Source organism: Tarenaya hassleriana, unplaced genomic scaffold, assembly GCF_000463585.1.
Source record: "Tarenaya hassleriana unplaced genomic scaffold, ASM46358v1 Cleome189, whole genome shotgun sequence".
Taxonomy (NCBI): domain Eukaryota; kingdom Viridiplantae; phylum Streptophyta; class Magnoliopsida; order Brassicales; family Cleomaceae; genus Tarenaya; species Tarenaya hassleriana.
In genome coordinates this window covers 75,593-102,903 of record NW_010965296.1, presented here as the reverse complement: position 1 = coordinate 102,903, position 27,311 = coordinate 75,593, and the positions used below count along the sequence as shown (strand labels likewise).

Below are 27,311 nucleotides of genomic sequence, written 5' to 3'. Positions count from 1 at the left end.
AAGGTTATAGACTTGTCGCGGGCGAGAAACGAACTTCGGAGTAAAAAAGGAAGAATATCGAGGTTTAGAACATCGATCTCGACGTTTTATAACATCAATATCGATTTTGCTCTTTAATGTGATTTCAGGAATATTCGCGTAATCAGACGAAAACGGAGCTAAAACGGTGTTTTTGGAAATTAATTGGACCAAGTGGACAATCACGTACGAGTTAAGGAAGGTTATAGACTTGTCGCGGGCGAGAAACGAACTTCGGAGTAAAAAAGGAAGAATATCGAGGTTTAGAACATCGATCTCGACGTTTTATAACATCAATATCGATGTTCTTCAACCTCGATATCGAATTTTCCAGCCACCTCGAGATCAGACTTTCAGATTTCCAGATCTAGACGTTTTCAAACATCGATATCGATGTTCCATACCTCGAGATCTGAGCAGTCCAGATATCGACCTTTCACAACGTCGATATTGACCTTTCCAAACCTCGAGATCTTGGTTCCATAGAAGAATATCGACGTTAGAAAACATCGATATCGAGGTTTTTAACATCGATATTTCAAAACCTCTATAAAAAGACCGTATGGAAACCGAGAGAGGGTTCGACTTTTGACACATTTTCCGAGACACTTTGTAATTTTTGGGTTTTCAACACTTTAGAGGACGAATTGGAGTGGAGATTGCTACATTTCATTGTTCAAAGATTAAATTCTACATACTATAAGTCTTCTATTCCTTTTTTCTATTGAAATGTTGTACGAATCCATATCTATTTTGCTTTCTTCCATGATGTGTGAGTAGTTCGCTTGCCGTAGGCTAGGGAATCTAGCCATGTTACGGAATTATCAATACGCTTGAACGGTGGAATGTATGTCTAAGTTAGATCCGATTTTATGAATTGAACGTAATGATTTCTTAGGATTGTTCATCCTATAGAATTGAACTTGGATTAGTTAATTGCAAAGGAATTTAGATTAATTAATACCGGGATTCATTCATAAGATAGGTTCAATTATTAATTCCGAACGCATAGGTTGGACTTGATAAGGAATTCTTAATTCGACCTAGGAACTATGATAGCGGACGTTAATGCTTCTAACGTAGACCTGAAGATGTGGAAGCTGATAGGAAAACGTTAGTTAGAGAATGATAGATCCCTGACCGCATGCGTTCTAGGATAGAAGCTAGAGTTTCCCAAATTGACCTCAGACTGCAATCCAACCACATCTATTTAGATAATCCGTAGCATCGGTGAACCCCCGAACCTGCAGTGTTTTTAATTATAGTTTTGCCAACCAACCAACAAATCTTGCGCTCTATTCTTACTAGGATCATCATCGACACCATCACCTCTGGTCCCTGAGTTGAAGTTGCAGTAGGTGTATCCGGTGATAAGTATAGACACGTGAAACCGAAAGTAATGATCAAGGAGTGATCTCACCGGGTTTATGCGTCCGTTGGCTCGACTTGGCTCTGATACCAAAATGATACACGCTCAACGCGGAAGAGGATGGAAGGCTGCCAATCTCGATCACCGGCACTCGCAAGAGGCACTCGAATTCGGGATTGGGTATGAGGGTCGAAGTGGAGGTGGATGGGATCCGAGTTCAATCACCGGCACTCGAATTCGAACTCGAATCAAAGAGGGGAATGGCGAAGTGGATAAGTGAAGGAAAGGTGACAAGGTCGGACACACCGAACCTAGGACAGCCGCGGACACACCGTCGAGCTCGGATCACGTTTTGGACACACCAAAGACGAGAAAGAGATAAGCTTAAGAGCAAAATTCATTCAACAACAAGTCTGAAAATTAGAAGAGTGATTTTGAAAATATATAGAAAGAGAATGGAGTCTTAATTGTGCTTAACATGCACAAGAGGAGCCTAACATGCATTTAATGTGGTGGTTGGAAGAATATAGCTGTTGGAACTTTGCTTGCAGCTCAAGAAGCTTCCTTTTGCATGTAGGGTTCGGCCATGATGGTGAAGACGTGATGCAGGCCATGTCGGGGTGCGTCGGCCTCGTCTTTGTCCCGTATCCCGCTCAAGACTTGATCAACGATACCATATAGTAGTTGGCGAAGTGCCCGAGTTTTGGCGCGAGTGATTGGCGGCTCGGCCCTAACGTATGCTCGTGGGGCGTCCTTCGCGTGATGGTCGTTGTCGAGCTTTGCGGGATCAAGTGATCGTGTAACGTCTTGATCACTTGACACGTCCAAGGGCTGGTCTTCGGCTGATTGCTCCGAGGGGTCCATGTTCGCTCCTAGCTCCGTGTGCTCCCATTCAAGTGCTCCTGCTCCGGTTCCAGCTCCGGCTCCATGTCCTCATCAAGAACCACAAAGTCGATGGGGACGTAGAATTTCCCTATCTTAAGAGGCACATCCTCTAAAATCTCAGAGGGATACTTTACCGATCTATCGGCCAATTGCTAACATTAAAGGAATTAGAAACGGTATACTCACCAGGAAGTTCGAGCCGATATGCGTTATCGTTGATGCGCTCAATGACTCTGAAGGGACCGTCTCCGCGTGGTGCCAACTTGGACTTCCTCTTGTCGGAAAAGCGCTTCGGGCGGAAATGCAACCAAACCCAATCGCCTTCGTTAAATGTTACGGCTTTTCTACCCTTATTGGCTTGGCGGGCGTATTGTTCGGTTTTTCGAGCAATGTTGTCACGCACTCGCCGATGGAGCTCCTTAATGAACTCCGCCCTTTGATCCCCTTCAACGTTCACCCATTCGTCACTAGGTAATGCTACAAGGTCCAAGGTGTGATCGGATTGAATCCGTAAACGGTTTCAAACGGGGAGTGGCGAGTTGCCGAATGCGTAGCTCGGTTGTATGCGAACTCGATATGGGGAATACATTCAACCCAATTGCCGAGGTTTTTCCCGATGGTTGCTCGTAAGAGAGTCGATAGTGTGCGGCTCACGACCTCGGTTTGACCATCCGTTTGAGGGTGACACGTCGTCGAAAAGACGAGCTTAGTACCGATCTTCTTCCATAGAGTCCGCCAAAAATGGCTAAGGAATTTTGAATCTCGATCGGATACTATTGTTTTGGGGATACCGTGCAGCCTCACAACCTCACGAAATAAGAGGTTGGCTATGTTTTTGGCATCATCCGTCGTTGCGCACGGTATGAAGTGAGCCATCTTCGAAAACTGATCGACCACTACAAATATGGAGTCCTTGTGTTGTAGCTTCGGAAGACCGAGGACAAAATCCATCGAAATGTCTACCCAAGGCTGGGTCGGGATCGGTAACGGCATGTAGAAACCATGAGGGTGTACTTTCGATTTAGCTCGATGGCATTCGATGCATTTAGCACAAAATTTCCTCACATCTCGCTTAAGGTGCAGCCAAAAGAAATGTTCTTGGATGATGGCCAGCGTTTTATCTACTCCGAAATGTCCCGCAAGGGCACCTCCATGGGCCTCGTGGATGATCACGTCACGCATCGACCCAGCGGGGATGCAAAGTCGGCGATCGCGGAATAGATATCCGTCATGTAGGTAAAATGGGCCAGAAGCACCATGCCTACAATCCTCAATGACGGTTTTAAAATCTGGATCGGTCACATAGTTTTCCTTGATGAGTGCGGAGCCTAGCATGCGGGCTTCCATGACCGAGAGCAACGTATGTCTACGAGACAAAGCATCTGCGACGACGTTTTCTTTTCCCTTCTTATACTTGATTACGTAGGGAAACGTCTCAATAAACTCAAGCCATTTGGCGTGGCGTCGCTTAAGCATGGTTTGTCCTTTAAGATGCTTTAGCGTCTCGTGATCGGAATGCACGACAAACTCTTTGGCGAGCAAATAATGCTGCCATGTCTCGAGTGCATGTACAAGAGCATAGAGCTCTTTGTCATAAGTCGGATAGTTCAGCGTAGCTCCGCTGAGCTTTTTGCTAAAATAGGCCACGAGCCTCTTCTCCTGCATTAGGACGGCTCCAATGCCAATTCCGGAGGCATCGCACTCGATCTCAAAGGTTTTGTAGAAGTTTGGGAGGACTAAAACCGGCGCGGTAGTGAGACTATCCTTTAGAGCGGAAAAGGCGCACTCTTGAGTCTCGTCCCATTCGAAGACCACGTCTTTCTTTGTGACCGCGGTGAGGGGAGCAGCGATGCTGCTAAAGTCTCGGACGAATCGAGGTAAAAACTAGCTAGACCAAGAAAGCTCCGCACATGTCCGATAGTAGACGGCGTCGGCCACTCCTGTATGGCTTTGATCTTTTCGCCGTCAACTCGCAGCCCTTGAGAGCTGACCACAAAGCCTAGAAATACTAACTCGTTTGTGCAGAATGAGCATTTCTTAAGGTTGGCATATAGACCTTCTTGTCGAAGAGTGGTCATTACTTGCTCCAAGTGCGTAAGATGGTCGTATTCGCTTCGACTATAGATAAGAATGTCGTCAAAGGTAGACCACTACAAACTTCCCAATGAAGGCTCTTAGTACATGGTTCATGAGTCGCATGAACGTACTTGGGGCATTCGTAAGCCCGAAGGGCATCACGAGCCACTCGTAGAGGCCTTGCTTCGTTTTGAAGGCGGTTTTCCATTCATCGCCTTCTCTCATTCGTACTTGATGGTATCCGCTCTTAAGATCGATCTTGGAGAAGATCGTGGCTCCACTGAGTTCGTCGAGCATGTCATCAAGCCGAGGTATGGGACGCCGATACTTGACCGTGATGTTGTTGATGGCGCGGCAATCCACACACATCCTCCAAGTCCCATCCTTTTTCGGCACAAGTAGTACGGGGACAGCGCAAGGACTGAGACTTTCTCGGATATAACCCTTACTCATTAGCTCTTGGACTTGTTTCTCGAGCTCTCGAGTCTCTTCAGGGTTCATCCGGTATGCGGGCCGGTTAGGCAACGGTGCTCCAGGCACTAGATCGATTTGGTGTTCGATCCCGCGTATAGGGGGTAATCCTACGGGAATTTCATCCGGAAATACATCGCTATAGTGCTCTAAGAGTCGGCTAACAGCAGGACTATGAGTCGGTGTTTCCAAAGATAAGCTCAATTGGTCCTTGAATACCAAGAGCAACACCGATTGTTCTTGACGAACAGCGCGCACGACATGACTAGCCTTTATATAGAAATTCTTTTTATTCGGCTCATAACCCTTGGCTAGTTTCAATTGCATCTCATGCACTTGAGATGGGCTCAGTGGCGCAAGCACAACCTTTCGTTTGTCATACATGAAGGAGTATTGGTTGGCTCGACCGTCGTGGGTTACTTCCCGATCAAATTGCCATGGTCTGCCTAAAACGATATGACCGGCTTGCATAGGAACGACGTCGCAAAGGACCTCGTCGCGATATTTTCCTATACTGAACGGGATTTTGACCCTTTCGGTCACCTTGAGTTCTCCGCTGTTATTAAGCCACTGCAGCTTGTATGGGTGCGGGTGTTTTTCTGTGGATAGATCCAGCTTTTTCACCATATAGGCACTGGCCACGTTGGTGCATGAACCACTATCGATAATCATTCCACATACCTTCCCATGTACCGTGCAACGGGTGTGGAAGATCGTCTCTCGTTGGGCGGTCTCTTCCGGAGTTACTAGCGTACTAAGTACTCGTCGAGTGATTAGTAATTCACCGCTATCCGGGTAAGCGATCTCTTCCTCAAGATCGCCCGCCTCCTCCTCGTCTAATGACTCGTATTCTCCGCTGTCCGTAATAATCATTACCCTAGCATTTGGACAGTCACGAGCCATATGTCCCCTTCCCCGACATTTATAATATATGATCTCCCGTGATCGTAGATCGCGTGTGGAGTCAGTTTGAGTTCGGGATTGCGAGGTTTCTGGAGCTTTCCCTTTATCCTTATAACTTGGAAAGCTACGACCTTCGGTCGTTTCCTTTCGGGGTGTGGAGGTAGTCCTAGGGAGGGTAATGGGGTTGCTAGGCGAGGGTTTGGGCTTACTTAGCCGGGCTTGCTTACGTTGGTTTTGCTTTTCGACCTGCACGGCCAAGTGTAAGAGCTCGTGGAGGTTTTGGTATGGGTGACGCTCGACCTTTCGAGCATTACGCTCGTTGAGGCCATCGAGGAACTATGCCATCACGGTTTCCTCGTCCTCGTCCATCACTAATCTACTCCTAAGGTGCTCAAATTCCTCGAAATACTCTTCTACGGTCCTAGCACCTTGCAAAATCCTTCGATATTTTCGTTGGAGTTCGCGATGGAAATGAGGTGGAATATAGCGTTTCCGCATTAACGCTTTCATTTCGCGCCAAGTGCCGATTGGCTCTATTTGAGCACGGCGTCTTTCGGTCAGTTCTCAGTCCCACCAAGCTAAGGCGCTTTCAGCTAATAGAGTTGCCGCGTATTGGACTTGCCTACTGTCTGAATACGAATAACATTCGAATATGTTATCCATGCGACGTTCCCAATCGAGATACGCTTCCGGATCTATACGACCTATGAACAATGGTGTTTTAAGCTTAAGGTCTCCCCCTTGACCCCGGTTTGGTCTATAGTTATCATCCTCTACTTGGTTGGCCCATCGTTCGGGTCTAGCTCTATGAGGTGGGTTCCTCCTAGGGATGTAATCGGGATCCGACTCCTCGTCGGACATTATCTCTCGGGGTCTGTGGTGTTGGTGCCTACGGGGCTCTCCTCTATCGGGAAGGTTATCTACCACTCTCTCTCTCGGCCTATGTCTTGGTCGGATATCGCTTTCTACATCGCTTGGTAGATCGATAGGAGGGGGTTGGTTTTGCCTAGGGTGACCTATTGGTTCTTGCATATGCGGTTCGGGGGCCCGCCCGGCCTATAGCCTAGACAAGCTGTCCATAATCATCTGTAAGGATCTAAAAATATCGCCGTTGCTTGGTTCTCGGTTAGAACCTTCTCTAGAGGGCTCGGGGTTACTCATTGTTCGCTCAAGTCTCGCACAATGCAAATACTTCACGCAACGAACAAAAGACCCTATACTAACATGCGAATCACTCAACAAATGTCGTGCTTTCCACTCAAATAAATCAAACAGCGAGTTATGTCAACTGAAAACAAAGATGATGCACGAGATGATGTTTTAAGAGGATGGTCGGATTTCACTCAACGCAAGAAACATTCAACGTGCAATGTGGACAGATTCAATATGTTCGTGCTTATTATGGCAGCTATGTTCTCAAACTACCTAGATGTCGGGATGGATCAAACTTAAATAGAATGGCGGGATAATGAGCATACAATAGAACTCCTACTTTGCACGGTAATAGTTCAAGGAACTAATCAAATTGAATTGCAAGCAAATGCACAAGGATGGTTGAGCAGATTCATGCGTGCAATCGAGTAGGTGATGTTCAGATTTTAATGGATGTTCAACCTAGTTGGAACCAAGGATAATCACGGCACACACAACACAACAAAGGTAACACACAACAACAATATCAAATTTCAGAAACTTCGAATCGGAAGGATCTCACCCGAGACAAATGCCGATGACGATGTTGGGTGTTATCCGGTTTGTTTGCGCTTGAAGTTGCGAATCTGGTTGGAGCTACAAAGTCTGCGAAATAGATGGTGGAATGGATCAACCCTTACCAAGGAACAACACTTAACAGATTTTGAGTTTTTGTTTTTGGATTTTTGGATTTTGTGAAACAAAGAAACGTAAAGAACAAAACGTAAACAAGGATAGATCTCACCCGATTTGTGTGATGTCCGATGGTAGGAGCTAAGCTCTGATACCCTGGTGATATACGCCCAGATTGGAAGAGGATGGAAGGTTGCCAATCTCGATCACCGGCACTCGCGAGAGGCACTCGAATTCGGGATTGGGTATGAGGGTCGAAGTGGAGGTGGATGGGATCCGAGTTCAATCACCGGCACTCGAATGAGGCACTCAAATTCGAACTCGAATCAAAGAGGGGAATGGCGAAGTGGATAAGTGAAGGAAAGGTGACAAGGTCGGACACACCGAACCTAGGACAGCCGCAGACACACCGTCGAGCTCGGATCGCATTTTGGACACACCAAAGACGAGAAAGAGATAAGCTTAAGAGCAAAATTCATTCAACAACAAGTCTGAAAATTACAAGAGTGATTTCGAAAATATATAGAAAGAGAATGGAGTCTTAATTGTGCTTAACATGCATAAGAGGAGCCTAATATGCATTTAATGTGGTGGTTGGAAGAATATAGCTGTTGGGACTTTGCTTGCAGCTCAAGAAGTTTCCTTTTGCATGTAGGGTTCGACCATGAAGGTGAAGACGTGATGCAGGCCATGTCGGGGTGCGTCGGCCTCGTCTTTGTCCCGTATCCCGCTCAAGACTTGATCAACAATGCCATATAGTAGTTGGCGAAGTGCCCGAGTTTTGGCGCGAGTGATTGGCGGCTCGACCCTAACGTATGCTCGTGGGGCGCCCTTCGCGTGATGGTCGTTGTCGAGCTTTGCGGGATCAAGTGATCGTGTAACGTCTTGATCACTTGACATGTCCAAGGGCTGGTCTTCGGTTGATTGCTCCGAGGGGCCCATGTTCGCTCCTAGCTCCGTGTGCTCCGCATCCAAGTGCTCCTGCTCCGGTTCCATCTCCGGCTCCATGTCCTCATCAGTACCCTTGCGGAATCGACTTAGTCTAGGTTTTTATTACTTGATTCAAATCCATTCACCTAGATTGGCACGATCAAGTTTTTGGCGCCGTTGCCGGGGACTGAGATTCAGTTTTGGTGCCGGTTAGATTCTAGTTTTCCACAACCATCTACTTTCTTTCACCACCACTTGATTTCCCTCTTTCGGGAATTGAAACTTTGATTCCTTCGGTATATGACTAGGGACCGTGGAAGTCAAACTCTACTTCCTTCTGATCCAAAGATCGAAAGAACTCTTCAACTCCTAAGGCAAAGAAGGAGATTAGAAACAATAGAAGACAACAGAAATATTGATGACCATCCTGTGCACAACGCTGCTCCACCGAGAGCAGTCGAGCGAAATGAAGCGCTTACTTTTGGAGACTACACTGTTCCAAAGCATACTCCACTACTTTCTTGCATTCGTAGACCAGGAAACGAGCGAACCCACCTCGATTTACAACCTGCTTTAATCCAGCTATATGGGAGTGCTTTCAGAGGTAATTCTACCGAGGACCCCAACTTGCATCTAACTCAGTTCAAATCTCTCTGTCAGTCCGTTAGAGTAGTAAACAAAGTTACGACTGAGGAAGTACTACTTCTTGCTTTCCCTTTCTCTTTATCAGGAAAAGCGCTTGAATGGCTTTATGCTCTACCAGCAGACTCAATTCATACTTGGGACCAACTTGCTGGCAAATTCATGAACAGGTTTTTCCCTGCTCACAAGACCCAACTTGCGAAAAACAGGATTAATTCCTTCTCGCAAGAACATGGAGAATCCTTGGGTGAAGCATGGGAACGATTCAAGGAATACCAAAGAGCATGCCCTCATCACAACTTCGATAGATACTACCTTTTGTCAACGTTCTTGAATGGACTGAGAGATGAGATAAGGTTCTACATTAGCTGTGCCAACGGAGGTAGCCTTCAAAAGCTAACCTTCGATGAGTTAGAAGAATTAGTTGAACGAATGACCAGTGATAGAACTTCTCCGATTGAGATCTCACGAAGAAAGGGGAATGTAGAGAACGTTAGTGAAGTACACGCTCTTAAAGCTGAACTAGCTGAACTGAAGATGCAAATCTATTCATTGAACCGCAACGCTTTAGGCGAAACATTGGAATAGCTCAGTGGAGATCAGTCTAAGTTCTCACAAGAACAAGGGGTTGAGGATGTCAACTATGTTGCCAACAATCCTTATTCCAACACCTACAATCCTGGATGGAGGAATCACCCTAACTTCTCTTATAAGAGCAACAATTACCAAAATGCTCCTCAAGAGAACATGAACTGAACATTCCAAAATGTGAGACCATTCCAAGGTCAGACTTTCCAACAGAGACCTCAACAATAGCTTCAAGGATACCAAGGGTATCAAGGAAACCAACAGTTTAGAGGTCAACAACAATAACCTCGGCAAAATTTGATCAGACCCCTGATATTAAGATGATGCTCGAGACGCTCCTGCAAGGGCAAGCATCTATGAGTAACACAATGCAAGGAATGATCACCGAACAGAGTGATTTAAAGAAGCAAATCCAAGGTTAGAGTCCCATGTAAAGCTTCTCGATATATAGGTAGCTCAACTCGCAGCTAAGCCTAGCAGGACGCGGGGCACTTTACCTAGTAAACCTGAACCAAACCCTCGTGAGCAATGTAATGTTGACTATGTGGATGAGAATGAAACTTATGGAACTAGGAGAATCGTTGCTGAACAAAGAAGAGCCTATCTAGAGAGGCAAAGGAGTCCGTTCGTAGAGGAACCAGAGGACGTGTACGTTCCGCCACCTCCATGACCACCTCCTATACCGTTCCCGCAATGATTACATCGTATTCCGCAAGTAGACAATGAACTCACGAAGTTCGCAAATATGTGGGAGAAGATGGAAATCGCCCAGCCCTTACAAGAGGCTACAGGCAAACACCATCTTACGAGAAATTTCTTAAAGATACACTCGTTAAGAAGGATAAATTAGAAGAAGAACCAATAATCCTGACAGCTGAGTGCAGTATTGTACTGCAACATAACTTACCAGCCAAGATGACAGATCCAGGAAGTTTTTCTCCATACCTTGCCAACTGGGCAGCGTCTCTATTTCTAGCGCACTATGCGACTTGGGAGCGAGTGTGAGACTACTACCAAAGATCACATATGACAAGCTGAATGTGGGTGAACTGGAACATACCAAGATGATTTTGCAGCTTGCAGACAAGTCAGTGAAAACCCCTCTCGCGACTTTAGAGGATGTACTGCTTAAGGTTGGAAACGTTTACGTTCCAATTGATTTTGTGGTTATTGATATAGACAACAAAAATGATGAATCAATCATCTTAGGACGTCCATTCCTCAACACTCACTATAAGAAAAACTGTAATTTACGACCACTTTTGCGACCGAAATTTCTGTCGCACATATTTTGCGACAGACAGCGACTAAAAAGCGACACAATCTCGGAAAATAATCTCTATCAGACTTGGACGCAAAATCTGTCGCAAATTTACGACCGACTACGACCGATATATCTGTCGCAACAATTTGCGACAAAGTGACGACAGAAAACGACAGATATTTAATGACAGATTGTCTGTCGGTATATACCGACACAATTTGCGACAGATATTTCGGTCGGAACATGTGTACGACACATTTGCGACAGACATTATGCGTCGCGGATATTCTGCGACCGATATGCGACAGAGTCTTGAAGTCGCTAAATATTATGCGACCGAAGTGCGACTCACCGCTGTGTCGCAAAATTAGGTACACACGTGAATGGTATGTCACCTAACTTATGTCGCACTTCTGTCGCATTTCTGTCGCAAATGGGTTACGACAGAAACTATCGGTCGCAATTCCGTCGCAACGTTTCTTCTATATAACCGCCGCGCGCTGAGGATGCATAGATAGAAAAAAAAATTATTACCGAAAAAAAAATTTATTTACAGAAAAATTTCTTTTTCATCCAGAATGTGGATGTATAATAGATTTGATTCTTCTAATCAAATCTCGAGTGAGTTTGCTGAAGGATTACAACATTTTATGGCGTTTGCAACAAGTCAAACGCCGTACATTGAGAGTTCGAAGTTACCATGTCCGTGCTCAAAATGCGAGAATAAAAGATGGCGAAGTCAGTGTGAAGTTTGTAAGCACCTTTATAGAAGAGGTTTTATGTCAAACTATTATGTTTGGCTGGCTCATGGAGAAACGTATGATACGTCGTCATCATCACGTGTTTCACAAATGCAAGAACAACTTGTGGAAAACACGTCGCTACCTCCGATCTTTCAAGAAGATCAAGACCGAAATCTATATGCAGAGATGGTGAATGATGCATTTCCTAACGTTGCTCCTTCTCCATATATGGAAGAAGAGCCAAATGTTGAAGCGAAAAGATTTTATGATATGCTTAACACGGCAAACACTCCGATATATGAAGGTTGTGTACAAGGGCTGTCAAGATGATCATTATCTTCACAATTGATGAATATGAAGACTAACTACAATCTTCCGGAGAGATGTATGGATGGCTTCAGTCAGATGTTTAAACAGTATCTTCCGGAAGGTAACACTGCAACATAATCATATTATGAGACGAAGAGTTTGATGCGTACGTTGGGTCTACCTTACCGAAAGATTGATCTTTGTGAAGACAACTGTATGATTTTTTGGAAAGAATATGTAGAATTGATGGAATGTCGTTTCTGCGGGAAAGACAGATATCGACCACGCCGAAAAGTTTCAAAGAAAGGCAAGTTAATTCCTTTGAAGAGAATGTTTTATATGCCTATAACAGATCGTTTGAAAAGGTTATATCAATCCGAAAAGACAGCATCATTTATGCGATGGCATGGCGAGCATTCGACGCCTGATGGAGAAATGCATCATCCATCCGATGGTTTAGCATGGAAACACTTTCAACAGGTATTTCCTGATTTTGCAAGTGAGACTAGAAACGTATATCTAGCATTATGCACATATGGATTTAATCCATTTGGGATGTCTGGTCCAAATTATTCTCTATGGCCGGTGATTTTAACACCGTACAATTTACCTCCGGACATGTGTATGAATAGAGAATTTTTATTTCTCTCAATATTAGTTCCGGGACCTAAACATCCTAGGAGGAGTTTGGATATTTTCCTTCAACCGTTGATAGAAGAGTTGAAAGACCTTTGGAGTATTGGGGTTGAGGGATATGACGTGTCAATAAAGCAAATATTTTTGCTTTGTGCCGTACTGATGTGGACAATTAGTGATTTTCCAGCATACTCGATGTTGTCTGGTTGGACAACGCATGGTCGGCTAGCTTATCCGTAATGTATGGATGGGACCGACGCTTTTTGGTTGCCGAACGGGAGAAAAACGAGTTGGTTTGATTGTCATCGTCGTTTCTTACCAAGGAATCATGAATTGTGCCGAAACAAGAAGAATTTTCGTAAGAATCGCGTGGTAAGTGATTCTAGTCCGCTTGAACTGACAGGAGATGAAATATTATTCGAACGGATTGAAGATTGTGTGAGATCATATGGGTTAGGGGTTACTGCAGAAGTCGGTGGAAATGGTCATTTGCCGATTCAAGGATATGGCGAATATCATAATTGTCACAAAAAAGTATATTAAAAAAGTATATTTTGGGAATTGCCATATTGGAGACATCACAAGTTGCGACACAATTTTGATGTCATGCATATCGAGAAAAATTTTTTTGATAACATCATAAACACGGTGTTGAATGTACCTCAAAAGTCGAAGGACAATCCAAACTCAAGGAAGGATATAAAATCAATTTGTTTGAGGAAGGAGTTGGAATTTACACAAGATGGGAAGGCACCGGTTCCAGTTTTTCGTGTATTTGGAGAAGCGCAGAAGAATTTTTTTCGGTGGTTGAAGGATGATGTGAAATTCCCCGATGGTTACTCTTCAAATCTGGCGCGATGTGTTGATATTGCAGGGAATAAATTAACGGGTATGAAAAGTCATGATTGTCATGTCTTTATGCAACGATTGCTTCCAATAGCATTTGCAGAACTACTTCCACAACATGTACACGAGAGTCTATCAGGTATGTCAATATATTTTTTTTAATGTTGTTTTTTAATATGTGAACTATATATATATAAACTTGATACGTGGTTATTGTGCAGGGATCAGCTCAAATTGAGAATGTTTGACTCTTCTGCGTTCCTTCTTCTGAATCCCAATATTCAACTAGCTGATCGTAGATCGCCGTCGACATCCATGCAGGTCGTACGCGTCTGCTCTTTACCCGATAAATGATGTCCTTGAGGCGTGCTCAACGCCTACTTATCTGAAAAATACTATCATGTGGTACATACTTTTGTATTGTTGAATTGCGAAGAAGTACTACCTTTTGAAAGGTTCGTTTATACATTTAATTATTTACGGCGTAAACTTTTTTTAAATTAATTCGTTTACAAGTGTTTCGATAAATTGTGCAGGATTTTTGATGAACAAGTATACAACATGTATGGTGACGTAAATGACGAGGAGTTGACCAAAATTAAAGAAAAAGGGTTTGCTACATGGTTAAAAGAATATGTAAGAATTTTGCATCAAATTTTTTATTTATACCCATTTTTAAGATCGATCAAGTATATATTGATATTTAAACAACCTATTTTTTGTTTGTTTTGTAGATTCAAACGTCACCAGATGATCATCCATTGTGGTTGCATGAGCTAGTTCAAGGGCCCATTTGTCGTGTTACATGTTGGCCTATATTTTTTACCAGAGGCTACGTTTTCCACACACATGAACACAGACAACATCGTTCGACACATAATTTTGGTGTTTGTGTGAAAGGGTCAGAGTACTGTGCATCTGATAATGAACTCGATTTCTACGGACTACTGCAGCAGATTTTTGAACTCCAATATGCAGGTCATTTTGGACTCAAAGTGATGATGTTCAGGTGTGATTGGTTTGATCCTACACCCATGCGAGGGATCAGAGTCAACAAAACAGGTGTTTTTGACATATGTTACACACGTCGATACGGAAAATATGATCCTTTTATATTGGCTTCTCAAGCAGATCAAGTGTGTTACATCCCTTATCCGAAGAAAATTACAAGAAGATCAGACATTGATTGGCGAGCCGTCGTGAAGATCAACCCCAGGGGAACTATTATTCAAGAAGAAAATGATGAACAAATCCCGCTTCAAGATGTCGATCAAGGCCTTCTTCAAATTGAAGACACGATTGAGATTGGAAAGTTAATAGCCAAAGAAGGAATAGTTGAAGAACTTGCAGACAATAATGACGAAGAGCAGAACAATACCGATGAGTCGGACGAAAAAATAACAGGAACTTCTGAATATGGTTCATTTGATTAATAATAACTTTTTTTTTATGTATAAAATACCGATTTGTATTCCAAATATTGTACTCGGAATCAAAATATTAGTTATCTTAAATTTTTGCATTTTATTTTTTTTAATTATTACATTATTTTGCGACCGAAGATATCTGTCGCAACATTGTCGCAAATCGTGTTGCCAAATCTGCGTCTCCCGCTTTTTTTCCGTAGCAACAGATGGCGACAGAATTAATCTGTCGCAATGTCCACGTGTCTCCCGCTTTAATGACAAAGCGACAGATTGCGACAGAATAAATCTGTCGCAATGCTGTTAAAAACATCGCGAATCGTCTTCTTCCTTAGACACTTAGCCATTTCGAACTCGCGCCTCTCCTTCGCCGCCTCTCCTTCGCCGCCGCCACTGTCGGTCACCGTTCCCAGGTAAGTTTCCGAACTCGTGTCCCCCCTCTTCTTCCCCTTTCCGATCGGTTTAGTGTTTAGGTTCGTTGTTCGATTCTTTCGAATCGAATTTGAACAGATTCGTGGCTGCGCTTCCACCTACACCGCCGCATCACCGCGCCGTCGTCCCCCTCCGACATCGCCGCATCACCGCGCCTGTCATTTGTCGACACCGAGGTAAGTTTCCAATTTTTAATCAAAAAGTTTCCAATTTTTTCGATTAAGGTGTTTTTGTTCGATTTTAAGGTTGTGGTCGAATTATTTTAGGGTTTAGAGTTAATTTTAGGGTTTAGGGGTTAATTTTAGCTTTTAGGGTTAATTTTTGATTTTAGGGTTTTTTTTAGGGTTTAGGGTTAATTTAGGGTTTAGGGTTTGTTTAGGGTTAATTTTAGGGTTTAGGGTGGTTTTAGGGTATTAGGTTTAATTTTAGATTTAGGGTTTATTTAGGGTTTATGGTTATGTTTAGGGTTTAGGTTTAGGGTTAGTTGTAGATTTTAGGGTTAGTTGTAGATTTTACGGTTAATTTAGGGTTTAAGGTGAATTTAGGGTTTAGGGTTATGTTTAGGGTTTAGGGTGATTTCTGGGTATTAGGTTTAGGGTTTAGATTTAGGGTTTATTTAGGGTTTAGGGGTATGTTTAGGGTTTAGGTTTAGGGTTAGTTGTAGATTTTAGGGTTAGTTGTAGATTTTAGGGTTAATTTAGGGTTTAAGGTGAATTTAGGGTTTAGGGTTATAGGGTTTAGGGTTTAGGGTTTAGTTTTAGGGTTTAGGGCTAGTTCACGGGTTTTCATGATTTTGTTTTGTTATATATAACTTGTAAATGAGTCACTCCCATTCTAGTGGTCGTAGCGGTAGCGGAGTACGATCCCGAGGACGTGGGATCAGATCATCTAGATCACCATCTGTCTATCGGGATCAGGTGGTAGTCGATCCTCCTCGACTTGATGTACCTTTCATGGGTGCGGCTTCCCCCCAATCCGTTAATGAAGGTGCATCTAGTCACGCGGTGCATCGCCATCGCCATCGTTGCAGGAGATTCTAGCGTCTGCAGAATGTCGTCTCCGACCTCGTATAGATCCGGATCGCTTCCCCGGTTCTATTTGGTAGATATTTTTATGCATATAATATATATTTATTTTAATTTATTTTAAATTAATTTTACGAAACCGATTTTGATAGGTTTGATCGTAATAACGAGGTGATTGCATCTGTCGTCAGCATCTTTCAGTCGGACTTCAAAGGTCCGTGGCGGAGTCTCATCTGTGTCCCTCCATCTGATCTGCAGCGTTGGTTTGGGGCTTTCGCGGTAAGAATTTTGGCACTTAGTTCAATTTTATATGCATACAAAATTATAAATTTATTTTTTTATAGCAAGCTTATTATTGAGACGAGTTCGTTCATGACCGAGTCTACGCCGTTTGGAGGCTCTCCGTCCGAGATCGCCTCAAGGATAACATTTATCGGGTAAAGAGCAGACGCGTACGACCTGCATGGATGTCGACGGCAATCTACGATCAGCTAGTTGAATATTGGGATTCAGAAGAAGGAACGTAGAAGAATCAAACATTCTCAAGCAATCGACGATCCCGAGCGGAGATCGAACGCGCACCCCCGACCCACACTGCAGGACGAAGATCATTTGCTCGAGTCGCCCATAAGATTGTAAGTAAATAAAAATTTATTTTAATTTTTTTTTGAATTTTTTGAATTAAATTTTTTGGGTGCAGACGCAGAAGGAAGGTGAAGAACCTTCTGCGTTGCGATTGCTGCAGGAGACTCACCGTCGAGCTGACGGTACTTATATCAGCGATCGCATTCAAGAAATCGAGGATGCGATTCAGGCAAAGATCACCGATCGTCTCTCCCAGTTAGAGGAGAGTTGTGGATCGACCCAACTTTCGTCAGTAGAAATCAACAGTCTCTATCTGGAGGTAAATTTATATTGATGTAATTTTTTTATTAAATTATTTTAATTGACGTATACTTTTTATTTCGTAGGTTGTCCAACCCGATGCCAAAGGACGTATATACGGCGTCGGTGCAATGGCGACTCAGTTGGGTGGTGGTCATCTGGATGCAACATGGATCGGTCACCACGTCTCACTCACTAGGGAGGTCGAGCTGTTGAAGAAAAAGATTCAAGAGTTCGAGGACGATCGCAGGAAGATTGCCAGACTTGAAGAAGCTGAGGCACAGATTGTGCATTACGAGACGCTTTTCGCCCGACTATTTCCTCCTCGTAACGACCCACCAACGGCGCAAGAGATGCCGTTCAACCCATTTCTGACTCCTCAGTCCAGAGTCGGATCTGAGCCCGGAGTCGGACCTTCTACGACACCGGTGGACCAAACAACCGGATCAGACAATCCAGATAACTTTTTTGTTTAGGGTTTAATTTGTTTTTAATAAATACTTTTTATTTAATAAATACTTTTTAATTTTAAATAAATATTTTTTATTTTATATTTTTAAATTATTTTTTAAAATTTAATTTAATTTAAATAATTATTATTTATTAATATTTTTTTAAAAAATTATATATTAATAGATTTGCGACAGAATGCGACCGATTAATCTGTCGCTAAACAGCGACAGAAACGACAACTTCCACGACAACTACATTGCGACCGAATACCTACCGATATATTTTATCGTTAAGTTGCGACAGATACCTACTCCTATTTCTGTCGCAATATGCGACAAATCTGGATTCACCGATTTGCGACAGATTACCGACATATAGACATCTGTCGTAAATTTGCGACGACTACCTACAGCTCAATCTGTCGCAAATTTACGACAGAATCACGACCACACAGATTTTGCGACAACGATTTAGCGACAGATCAATATCTGTCGTAATCTGTCGCAAATTTTTTTTCCGACAGATTCTTCTTCATGTTGCGACAGATTTTTCTGTCGCAAATTACAGTTTTTCTTGTAGTGACTGTTGATGCCATAATTCATGTCCGGAAAGGATGCATAGAAATGCATATAGGAGATAAGGACATCGAATTCAAGCTAGAACAAAAATCAGGACGGGGTAAAGAGGTAAACGAGCAATCATTGATTATTCCTGAAGAACCGCTTGGTTCGACGGAAAAACAAACCCCGCAACTAAAGGATAAAGGCAAAGGAATTGCCTATGACGGAGACATCTACATCCTGCCAGTAGCTAAATCTGTAAACTATGAGGCAGAGAACGGTATAAAAGTCAAATCTGAATCCCTAATGATGACGTCTAAAGGGAAGCTCAACGCAAAGTTTCCGCAAAAGCAGGGCGCAACGCTAAAAATCCCTGATTATGGATTAGGAACTAGAGTGAAACAGCCAGATCCAATTCTAGAATCTGCAAGCGGAAATGACTATAAGTTGAGGCAGACTGTGAGCACTAGTACAGTGTACATACCCCGGGACGGTGGGGAGTAAAGCAATTCCCACTACAAAAAAGGAAAAATTCGAACGGATATTTCCAACGGATTCATCCGGTGGGCACCACCGGTTTTCCGTTGAATTTCTAACGGAATTCCCAGCGGCAAAAATCCAGTGGGCACCACTAGTTTTCCGTTGAATTTTCGTCGACCGTTAACAATTCCAACGGGCTCCCGTTGGAATAATCTGAACGTTATATAACGCGGCAAACATTCCAACGGATGTCCGTTGGAAATAGTCGAACGTTATACATTCAACGGATTTCTGACGGATATCCGTTGGAATGGTTGTCTATTTAAACCATCCGGCTATTTTTCTCCTAAACCACTCTCTAAGTCATTCTTCTACTATCCTTACACCAAAAATTCTCCCAAAAATAGCTTCTTCAACAAATCCGAATATTCGTGTTGGTTTAGTCCTCTATAATGTACTGTTATGTGAGCTTTATTTAGACACATTTGATGTATTGACACTTTCTATGTTTTATGGATGAGTGTTTGATTCATTACGTATTGTGCATGCTTTAATATGTTATAAAATCAATGTATTGTTATGAACAATACTAAACTCCCTAGTCATATGTCATTATGAGAATAATGATATACTAAGACTAGTATGATGTGTGATTGATGATCATAGGTATTGGATACGATCACAATCATAGGTATTCGTTGGAGAACAGAATACTAGATTGACCCGCATGAGATTGTCACATGGACTAGCGTCATGACTTGAATCTCATATGACGGTTCCATGATTGGATCCTAAGACCTGATATATCTACGGAATCCAACATGAGAAGTTGCGTGCTTTGAATACGTCAAACGTCCTGCGTAACAGAAGGACTATAAAGGCGTGTATCAGGTACGAAACGAATCATGTGCTGGATTGTACATAGTCGAGACGGGATTTGTACCTCTCATAAAAGAGAGAGATATCACTGGGACCCTCGTGTGAGCGAGACTGTGAAATGTGTGGCCGCACTATAGACGAACGTCGCTATTTCAGACAGTCGAACTCAGTGAAAGAGAAAGCAGTCGAATCAGATAAGGTGGCTTGTCCATGCCTTATGTTTAACATATGATATCACGATACAAAAGGATCATCAGCCAGAATCATCACTGGCGTTCGTAAGATCACGAACAAACTCCATTCGAGATTGGTAGTCATAGTGTCTTGTTAGAGACCGCCTATGACTTGTATATCCGAAATAGAGATTTCGGGTTATACTGCTATATCGAATGAGCCTACAGGGTCACACACGCAGGGAATGACACAACGCACGAGAAAACGACGGAAAAATCGAGACAGAAGGGTCTAAACCGGACGGACCAGAAGGGCCAGACCCGACGGTCCGTTAGGTCCAGACTCGACGATCTACCGAAGGAAGACCGTCCGTTCTGCAGAGCTGGAACGGACGGTCCACGTGTAAGTCTGGACCGTCCGTTCCGGTCTTCGGGTTTTTCGAAAATTAAACCAAAATTAGTGTTAAATCACTTTATAAGAAGGAGATTAAAACCCTAATGAAATAGAGCCGACTTGAGAACAGTTCTACAGACTTTTGGTGAGATCCAAGAGGTTCTAAGTGTGATCAAAGTCTCGTTTTCTCTAAGAACAAAACCGATTAGCAGAATCGGGTCCTAACAAACAAGTTCCAATCGTTGGAATCCATCTCGAGGTGTGGATATGTGTAGAGGGCGAGGTAATCTTCCTGCCTAAAGTGATCGAACAAATTCTTCAGTTGATACAGGCTACGGATCGACTGAGGTAAGCGTTCTAACATTTCTACGATCATACATGCATGGTTCTAGGGTTTTATATCATTTTTGTTTTACATCCGCTGCACAAACCCTAGAATCGATCTCTTAGGAATATGATTCGCTTTAGAGATCCCAGAAAACCCAACAGTTTGTTCATCCCGACAGTGGGTTTGGAACAATTTATGAATTTTGCTTCCATGCAGCCATTGTGCCAAGAACGTGGAAAAAATGCTATGTCCATGTACAAGTTGTCGCAATTTTAAATACCGCAGTCAAGAACATGTTTGTAAACATCTATTTCGAAGGGAATTTGTGGAAGACTATTACATTTGGCGATTTCATGGAGAAGAAATTCGGGCAATCTCAATAATGGGACAACATGTGTCGGCCGAGTAGAGGTATGATGTAGATGAAGTTGTTATAAGAAATCCTTATGTTGAAATGGTGACAGATGCTTTTACTGAGGCATTGGTTGATCAAAATTCATCACAAGAGGGGGAGCCAAACTTCGAAACAAAACGGTTTTTCGGCATGTTTCATATGGCAAATCATCCTATCTATGAAGGATGTAAAGAAGGTCAATCTCGTTTATCTCTCGCATCAAGATTGATGAGTATTAAAACAGATTACAATATCAACGAAAGTTGCATGGATTCATTTTGTCAAAAGTTGCGTGAGTATTTACCTGAAAATAACGAAACTCCAAAATCGTATTATGATACGAAGGCTATGTTGAAGAATTTGGGAATGCCTTATGAAAAGATTGATGTTTGCAAAAATGGTTGCATGCTCTACTGGGATGAAGAAAAAGAATTGGTTAAGTGTAAATTCTGTGGGGCTAACAGATACCGTCCGAATAAGAATGTACGGAGACAAACTCCGTATAAAAAGATATTCTATATACTGGTATCGTACAGATTGAAGCGTTTGTATGAATCACAACAAACGTCTTCGCATATGAGATGGCATGCCTCGCATTCTGCCGTTGATGGAGAAATGCAACATCCATCGGATGCTTTGGCGTGGAAAAATTTCAACATGGTATTTCCTCAATTTGCTGTTGAGCCTAGGAATGTGTATCTTTGTTTGTGCACTGATGGCTTTAGTCTGTACGGACATCTGACATATAATATTCATTATGACCCGTTATACTTTCTCCGTACAACTTACCACCTGAGATGTGCATGAAAAGAGAATTTATGTTTTTGACATTGTTGATTCATGGCCCAGAACATCCGAAGAAGAGTTTTGATGTGTATTTACAGCCGCTCATTAAGGAGTTGAAGGATTTGTGGGACATTGGAGTCCCTGCTTACGACATGTGTGAAACAAAATTTTACACTTAGAGCGGATCTTCTTTGGACGATCAGTGATTTTACGGCGTATGGAATGTTATCGGATGGAGTACACATGGAAGACTTGCATGCATGTCCATTTTTCATGGAGAAAACCGAAGCGTTTCAGTTGAGACATGGGAGAAAGTCGTGTTGGTTTGACTGTCATCGCAGCTTTCTTCCAAGGAATAATCCATTCAGATAAAATCGTACGCTTTTTACCAAAGGTAAAATCGTTACAGAGGAAGGACCTGTTATGCAAACCGGAGAGCAAATTTATTCTAAGCGAATAAATAGTGGATATTTGGATGATTTGCAAACTTCTGTGCAATGTGGAGGTAAATTTAGGCATAAGAAGTGCAAAGGATTTGGTGATTGGCATAACTGGTATAAGCGTAATATTTTTTGGGATTTGCCTTACTGGAATTCGCTATTGCTTCAACAAAATCTGGATGTTATGCATATAGAGAAAAACTTTTTGATAACATCATCAACACCGTTCTGAATGTGCCAGGGAGAAGTAAAGACAACATCAACTCAAGGAAGGACTTGAAAGATATATGCAAGAGAAAAGAGTTGGAGTTGACACGTGATGGTTACGCACCAGTGCCGATATTCATACTCACAAGACCAGGTAAAACGATCTTGTTTAAATGGTTAAAAGAAGAGGTTAAATTCCTTTATGGATATGCATCCAAATTGGCGCGATGCGTTGATAATGATTCATTAAAATTTATGGGAATGAAGAGTCATGATTGCCATGTATTCACGCAAAGACTCATTCCCATTGCATTTGCGGAGCTATTGAAACCCAGTATCCACAGAGCGTTATGCGGTATCAGCACATTCTTCCGAGATATATGTGCAAGATCTCTGAGAAAAAGTAACCTAGAGGTTTTGAAAGGCAACATCCCTGAGATACTTTGCGCCTTCGAAAATGTATTTCCACCTTCATTTTTTGATGTGATGGAACATTTACCTATTCATTTACCAGATGAGGCGATATACGGTGGTCCAGTACAGTTTAGCTAGATGTATCCATTTGAGCGATTTTTTTTCCATCTCAAGAAGAAGGCAAAAAACAAAGCAGCAGTGGAAGGATCTATCGTCAAACAGTATTTGTTAGAGGAGATCTCCTACTTCAGTTCTTTCTATTTTGAATCTCATATTCAGACGAAAAAAAGGAGGTCTACATACGAAGACGATAGAAGTTATCTCTACCAATATGATTCATGTTTCAGACTTATTCTCGAAAGTTTTCAACCTACTGGACGACTCGGCGGCAAGTGTGAAGAATATTGGTTAACTGTACAAGAGTACAATCACATCGCCACATATATATTGTTGAACTGTGAAGAACTTAAGCCATATGAAAGGTACACATTTTGAATTTCAAATGACTTCATTAATGAATTAATTATACATGTATATAATTTTTTTCTAATAACTTGTTTTTAAGACTTTTTGACGAGGATGTCTTGGCAACATATCCTAATCTAAGTGGAGAGGAACTTGAAGGAATGAAAGAACAATATTATGCATCTTGGCTTCGAGACTATGTAAGTACTATATATATGTATGTGTTTTTATTGTTCATCATATAATTAATATCCTGATGAAGTAATTAATTTAATATATATCCATATCGATTTTATGCGCAGATCCGGTCATGCAGTGATAGAATTCCGGCATGAATGAGAGATGTATCACATGGATTTGGGAGAAAAGTCATTTGCTGGTCGATAATTTTCACCCGAGGATACACGTTTCACACTTACGATCATGGAAAACATAAATCCACGTTCAACTACGGAGTTTGTATAAAAAACGGGTCAACTAAAGATCTCGATCCTAACAAATCAGGATCTTTGGAGTTCTTTGAAGATCCTGATTTGTTAAATTTCCAAAGGACATCCGTTGGAATTTAATCGCGGAAATCGAATGGTTACCAGTATTCTAACGGATGCCCTAGCGATCCATGCATTTTCCAACGGATGCCCGTTAGAATATTGATTTCCAACGGGCATCCGTTGGAATTACTGAAACATTAAATCCGTTCGATGCACCTGGCGTCTATCGGGACAATCCATGTATTTTCCAATGGATGCCCGTTGGAAATCAATATTTTAACGGGCATCCGTTGGAAAATGTTAGAGGAAATTAAATGCATGCAGAGAAATCCAACGGATGCCCGTTGAAAATCCGTTGGAAATTTCGATTATATAATCCGAGCACGCCCACTCTTCCTCCTCACTCAAACTCGGTAAAAAAACACTTAAAAAAACAGCAAAAAAAAATCACAAAAATGGTAATACATTTGTTATTTTTTAAATTGAATATTTGTTTATGTTTTAAACATTACTAACTATTGTTTTTTTTTTTCAGTTTTGTAGACGATTTTCCGGATCCGGTGGATTGTTGGCGGGTTCTTTTGGAGCATCGCCACCGCCGCCGCCACCACCTTCTCGTCTTCCGGATCTGTCGGACGCACCGTCGCTATTCCCAGAGATTGAAATAACTCTGGAGGAGGTAGATGAGATTTTAAACTCCGTCGATACTCGCGAGGTCCCGCTGATTGATCCCGAAATTTACGGGGCGTTATGGTAATTTTTTAAATTAATTTATTTAAAAAATTATTTTAATTATATTATTAACTAATATTAATAACAAAATGTGATTATTAGGTTTGGGGTTAACGATAAAGAATTGAGCAAAAAAATTAACGGCAATAATAACGTCTAATTTTCCTCATACTACTGTTGGACGATGGTACCAGACTATCTGAAACGTTCTTGGTGGTACTCGTTCATCGTAAGTTTTTTTTTTTAAAAATTCAGTTAAATAGAAAAATTTATTACTAACTCTAATTTTCTTGTATAAAGCAATCTTTTTGGTGGAAAAAAAAGTACACCGATAAAGTTAAAAAAGAGTTCAACCAGCTTGGCATGCAGCGGTCGAAACAAATGATGAACAATGTCAAACGCCGTCATCAGCTGCATGGACTGCCACCGGAGTGGGCAACAAATGACTTGTACGAACAGCTTGTTACACATTGGAATTCGGAACATTTCAAGAATAAGAGTTCCAAGGCGAAACAAAGTCGTCTGGCCCAAAAAATCGAGGGTGATGGTCCTCATCGTCATACCTCCGATGCTAAATCATTCAAGAAGCGACAAAAAAGGATGGTATTATTTAAACCTTATTTTTTAATTTTTTTTAATTTAAATTATAATTTTAATTTTTATTGTGTTAATAATTTTAAAAAAATATATATATATATATTAGGAGAAAGAAATGGGGAGAACGCCGTCAATTATAGAGTTGGTCGCTCGGACACACAAAAAGTCTGATGGATCATATGTCGATCCCTGTGCTGAACGCGTTATAAGCACGGTGACTCAAAGACTTACCAACTCTCGCAAAATATTGGCGATTCAGCGGATTCTTCATCCGGTCTCTCTGCAATAGATCAAGATCGTTGCTATGCGGAGATAAAAATTTTAATAATTTTTTTTATAAATATTAAATTTTAGTATTTTAAATTTATTTTAAATATTTTATATATTTTTCAGTCGGTCTCTCCAAATAAGGGCCGAATCTATGGATTGGAAGGATTGCACAGAGATTTGTTTGATGATTTCGGTGCTGCAATTCCTCCCGGCATGTAGAGTGATCTCGAACAACAACGGTGGATCGAGACACTCGAACAACAACTTGCGGCGACGAGGCAACAAGTGAGTAACCTCGAATAAATTGTTGAGCTTATGCGAGGTGATCACCCACTTCACAACATGCCGCCGAGTTCGGGAGTAGAAACGACGGCACGTAATATCGGGACCAGTGAAGACGAAGAAACCCGTAGTGCCAATTAATTTTAATTTTCTGTAATATTTGAATAATTTTTTTTTTAAATTTTAATATTTTAATTTTAATTTTGTTTATTATATATTATAGTTATATATATATTTTTAAATATATAATTTTTATTAATTAATATATATAATATATATAAATATATATAATATTAATAAAAAATAAAATAAATTAATTTTATTTTTAAATATTTATTTTATTTTTTTATTAATTGTTTTTCCCTTTCCAACGGGCATTCCAACGGGTATCCGTTGGAACCACCTATAAATTCCAACGGATGTCCGTCACAAACAGCGTTGCAAATGTCTAACGCACTATTCCAACGGATATCCGTTATAATTTTCCAACGGATAGTCGTTGTAAATACTGTTGTAACATTCCGATGATGATTCCAACGACATTTCCAACGGATATCCGTGGCTAATGCCGTTGGAAATCCGTTAGAATATTTCTAACAGAAATTCTAACGTATATCGGTGAGAATTTTGCCACTGATATGGCGTTGGAATTATACCATGGAAACATCCGTTTGAAATCCGTTGAAATATTTCAATGGATTGTTGAGTTGGAATTCCGTTTGAAAATTGCCACAGATTTCCAACAGAAACGATTTTCCAACGACGTTTTTCCAACGGAATTATCCGTTGGAAATCCGTTGGAAATCGAAATTTCCAATGGATTTTTGGCCTTTCCCAACGGATTTGCTGGTAGGAATTTCGGTTTTTTTTTGTAGTGTCCGTCCAACACGACCACCAGATCACTGAAAATGAGAGGGTCAAGCTGATGACCTTAAATTAGCATTTCACAGGAGGCAATCCGTGCAATTGCATTGCATTACCACGTTTAATTTCATGCATCACGAGCATACATTGCTAGAAAAAGGACCAAAAGTGATCGGGAAGGAGAAAAACGCGAAAAATTGGATTTTCGGGCAATTTTTAAGAAATCTCGATGTTCGGAAACGTCGATATCGATGTTCCAAAATGTTGAGATCTGATCCGTAGTTGAAATTGGGGATCTCTAGAAATCTTGAGGTTCCAAAACATCGATATCGATGTTGCAGAACCTCGACATCGAGATGGAATGAAGTCCGAAGAGTCGAGTCCGATATCGACATTTCCGAACCTCGATATCGATGTTTAAAAGGTCGAGATCTGGAACATGCACATCTGTTAGATCTCGATGTTTAAAAACATCAATATCGATGTTTTTAACATCGATATTTTCGACTATATATACCGAAATCTCGACCTTTTCTCATTCACACCCAACCAACCTCGAAACACCCAGATTTCCGATAAAAGATCAGAAACCATGGAGAAAAGAGCATCAGACCCACCAGCCGGCTGTGTGTTCACCATCGGGCCACTTATGCCCATATCTACGGAGGATGCCGACGAGCCGATCGGAGAAATCTGAACGAAGCACGCTCACAACCAGGATGCACGACTCCACCACATTATGTGTTGGGGGATCAAACCTGGCGATTCCTAGATCGCCCGACGCTGGTAGAGCTTCGTATCCACGACCAAGTTCAGGTGTTATTCCAGCGCT

The 27,311-nt window shown here is 41.8% G+C and overlaps 1 pseudogene; it reads left to right on the top strand.

Annotated features, from left to right (window-relative positions):
- Window positions 1-18,346: 18,346 nt before the first annotated feature.
- LOC104810683 lies at window positions 18,347-25,756 on the top strand (annotated as a pseudogene).
- The last annotated feature ends 1,555 nt before the right edge of the window (window positions 25,757-27,311 follow it).